Genomic DNA, 5,078 nt, shown 5'->3' with positions numbered 1-5,078 from the left:
TGAATCAGATCTCCAGAAAGGATAATCTCCTTAAAAGATCAAAAATCAGCTTTTAAGCCTGATATTACTCAATCCTTAAGATTGACCTTAAAGATTGAGAATTACAAACTCATGGAATTCAATGATATCTAAACTCGAGCTTGAACGAGAAAATATTTTGATCAAATTATAAACCGATTTGTTTTCTGAAAACCCATTTTCAATGCGTTCATTACCTTTGAACGTAAAATCCTAGGAATTCACCTGGAATTCATTAGGTCACCTGAACTAAATCGGGTGTCAACCGTAAGAACGGTGGTTGCATAGTGGTCAAAGACAGGACCTTGTGCCAGACCGAAAAATTATAAGGGTGAGCTTTACTATTGCTCCTACCAAGGATAGTAATTGCGTCCGACACGTTATAGACCATAATTAAAAGCATGTCAGGGGACATTGCCTTAACAGTTGCTTGTTCAACGCTTTCCTTTACAACCGGGCGGTAGTTTACCGAAAGGTAATATACGGGACAAGTAAACTAGACGTGTTGCTTTCCAAATACAAGGTTAGCAAGTGGGTGACACAAAACCATAAGTTTTGAGCTAAAATTTTCAAATCTGAAACCCACCAAACCCACAAAAATATTTTGCAAACACCGGTAAAGGGTTATTCCGGAAAACTTATCTAGGGTAAAAACTAGATTTAATTTTCAAAAGATCAAATGTTTTCATAAAGATCCAATTTCCTTAATGGATCTAAATTTTTATAGTCATGTGGGACTGTAAACTATATCGTTACTACCATTGTTTATACCACAGTATAGAAATCACTGATGTACAAAGTGTGAAGAATAAAGAAGTGATTCTAGTATTTCAAGACGATATTGCTTGAGGACAAGCAACGCTCAAGTGTGGGAATATTTGATAATGCTAAAAACGAACATATATTTCATAGCATTATTCCTCAAGAAAGACAAGCTTTTAGTTGCAATTGTTCTATTTAAAAGTGATATTCGTTTAAATAATAAAAGGTGAAGACAAAAGACAGATTCGACGAATTGAAGACGCAAACGACCAAAAAGCTCAAAAGCACAAAAGACAATCAAAGAGGTTCCAATTATTGATAAGAAACGTCTCGAAATTACAAGAGTACAAGATTCAAAACGCAAAGTACAAGATATTAAATTGTACGCAAGGACGTTCGAAAATCCGGAACCGGGACCAGAGTCAACTCTCAACGCTCGACGCAACGGACTAAAAATTACAAGTTAATTATAAATATAAATATAATATAATATATAATTAATTATATTAATTATATATATATTATATTTATAAAATAAATCGTCGGCAAACAAAGAGCCAAAAGCTGGTGAGCTGTATTTACAAACTCCACGACTCGCGGAGTTTGAAGGCAAAATGGGCCGCGAGTCGCGGAGACCCAAAGTTTGAAACTCCCTATAAAGCCAACCGAATTCTGATAATTTTTTATCATCAATATATCCATCTCTCTATCTATATCGTATATATTTATATTTATATTTTAATTTTAATTTTAATTTTAATCCTAATAATAAGGGTATGTTAGCGAATGTTGTAAGGGCGTAAGTCGAAATTCTGTCCGTGTAACGCTACGCTATTTTTAATCATTGTAAGTTATGTTCAACCTTTTTAATTTAATGTCTCGTAGCTAAGTTATTATTATGCTTATTTAATCCGAAGTAATCATGATGTTGGGCTAATTACTAAAATTGGGTAATTGGGCTTTGTATCATAATTGGGGTTTGGATAAAAGAACGACACTTGTGGAAATTAGACTATGGGCTATTAATGGGCTTTATATTTGTTTAACTAAATGATAGTTTGTTAATGTTAATATAAAGAAGTACAATTGGGCGTCCCTATAAATTACCATATACACTCGATCGGACACGATGGGCGGGGTATTTATATGTACGAATAATCGTTCATTTAACCGGACACGGGAATGGTTTAATAGCCACTAGAATAATTAAAACAGGGGTGAAATTATGTACAAGGACACTTGGTATAATTGATAACAAAATATTAAAACCTTGGGTTACACTCAATCGACATCCTGGTGTAATTATTAAACAAAGTATTAATATCTTGTTACAGTTTAAGTCCCCAATTAGTTGGAATATTTAACTTCGGGTATAAGGATAATTTGACGAGGATACTCGCACTTTATATTTATGACTGATGGACTGTTATGGACAAAAACCAGACGGACATATTAAATAATCTAGGACAAAGGACAATTAACCCATGGGCATAAAACTAAAATCAACACGTCAAACATCATGATTACGGAAGTTTAAATAAGCATAATTCTTTTATTTCATATTTAATTTCCTTTATTTTATATTTAATTGCACTTCTAATTATCGCATTTTTATTGTTATTGTATTTAATTGCACTTTTAATTATCGTACTTTTTTTATCGCAAGTTTATTTTATCGCACTTTTATTATTCGCAATTTCATTATCGTTATTTACTTTACGCTTTAATTTAAGTCTTGTATTTATTTTTAATATTTTACATTTGGTTTTAACTGCGACTAAAGTTTTAAAATCGACAAACCGGTCATTAAATGGTAAAAACCCCCTTTATAATAATAATATTACTTATATATATATTTGTATTTTTATAAAAGTAAACTAATATAGCGTTAAGCTTTGTTTAAAAAAATTCCCTGTGGAACGAACCGGACTTACTAAAAACTTCACTACTGTACAATTAGGTACACTGCCTATAAGTGTTGTAGCAAGGTTTAAGTATATCCATTCTCTAAATAAATAAATATCTTGTGTAAAATTGTATCGTATTTAATAGTATTTCCTGCTAAAATTAATAGCTATTTTATATACACCTCGCACGACATCACCCTTCCATCCACCACATTGTCCTCTTGACGAAGAACCTGAAGCACTTACCGGCGAACCTGTCTGAAACACCATTTTCTCGCTCATTTCCAGAGTATCTCATCACGATTATATATTACACCAAATTCTAGATTATATTTATCCGCTCGTCCGAACTACCGATCACCCCGGTGTAATAGAAGAAGTCAACGAACTTCGCGCTCGGGTAGTGGCTTTAGAGAATATGGTGCATAGATTACAAACACCAGCAGCAGCATCAGCAGCATAACCAGTACCACCATCATCAACGCCAACAGTACCATTACCACCTCCAACCACAACCGCATCGTAAACCTCAACTTCATAATCTGCCCCACGAGCATCAACGTCATACGCACCATAGATACCAAGGAGTACCAACAACAATAACTGACGAAGTATTAATTCATAACTTCATTGGAGAAACATTCCGCGGCGATTATGTAATCTCTAAAGTCTTAGAGATTATTTAATCTATCCCTAACCATAAATCAGTTAAGCGAACCAAAATGATAGAAGGAAGAGTAGAAACCCTGACAAAAATGGTGTGTGATTAACAAGCTAAACTTGCTTTACCAGCAGCATCAACAGTACCGTCAGCGTTACCAGCATCGTCAGTACAGTCAACATTCGAATCAACAACACCGATAACATCACAAACTCCGTCAGTTCAAGAATCACTGTGGACATCATTACGAATCAATAACATGTATATTGTATCAACGAGTTATGAAGAATTAACTCATTCCCTCTGAAGAAATTATATGTATATTATTTATATATATATATATATATATATATATATATATATATATATATATATATATATATATATATATATATATATATATATTTTGAAATAAATATTTCCGTGCTAAGCTATTGTGTGTGAATCTTAACTACTCGGTTAATTCATATTACAAATATGCAATAATGTACGTCCTTCAGCCGCAACTTAACCAGCGTTAACTACACAATTCAACAAATTCCAATTCATAATAAATCAAGTATATATTTGATTTTACACTTTCATCATCGATGTACTCGAAACTTTTCAGATAACATCATTCGTACTTTGCGAAATTCACAAGAATTCCACGAACCGAACATCATACATCAACAAATAACGAAGTATTGATTCATAATTTCAATGTCATTAAAGAAATACTGCGTAAAAGTTATGTACTTTTTAAAGCCTTTAGGGATTATTCAATTCTAGTTTCAACTGTAAATCAAATGAGTTTAATTTAACATTAACTCATTAAATCTATGTTACATCTGAAGAAAATATACATATATATATATATTTTCATAAAGACTGTAATAAAATTCTTTTGTACAAAATATTAATTGTGAAATTTTTTTTAACGGGTAGGTAATACCCGAGAGATATATAAATTCACAATTAATATGTTACATTCTTCGAATCTGATTCAGCAAATCATCCATTATACTCCCTACTTTCACAACAATATACATTCTTTTATAGAAATCAAAACAACCATACTCATTCAAAATTTAATTACATATTCTGATTTTGAAATCTCAAAATTCAACTTGAGATATGACCAAAATCATCACTCTTAGATCCTTACATCTTTCACAAGCTATATTTTGACTTCAAAACCGTGTTAGAACATCAAATGTATGTTAACGATTACAATCTGTGTTCAAACCCTTCGAAAATTTCTGAAGACACTTCAAATGATGAGCAATCGAGATGATGATCCAACCACATGTTACCCACAGTTATGTACCCGAAAAACTCTTGAAACCAAAGTAAAAGTTTAAACAACGTATCCGCGTCAGATTCTTTGGCATTTATTAGCAAAAACAACTTTGCGACTCCTATTCAAAGTAGCCAGTTTTGTCACAGCTCCAGCAAGTCAACCTCGATTTTTTAGTCAGACTAACCTTATTATAACCTTGAGATATACACCATCGTTACCAGGGAACCTTTTACATTCCACCACATTATTAGCAGATGTACCAACAACTTCATTACCCTTTGACTTTAGCCTCTCCAAAAAGTCATTATAATTATTTATTGAAACCCCATCATTTACTCATTCACATCTTGTAATGAGAATTGCCATACGAATCATTGGGAATTAGCAATCAGTATTTTGAAATCTCGCAGCATGTCTACGCCAACAGTTATATGTGTATATATAACGT

This window comes from Rutidosis leptorrhynchoides, chromosome 7 (assembly GCF_046630445.1).
Source record: "Rutidosis leptorrhynchoides isolate AG116_Rl617_1_P2 chromosome 7, CSIRO_AGI_Rlap_v1, whole genome shotgun sequence".
In the NCBI taxonomy this organism is placed as follows: domain Eukaryota; kingdom Viridiplantae; phylum Streptophyta; class Magnoliopsida; order Asterales; family Asteraceae; genus Rutidosis; species Rutidosis leptorrhynchoides.
The sequence above is the reverse complement of the archived record's forward strand: the minus strand, read 5'-3'. Positions refer to the sequence as shown.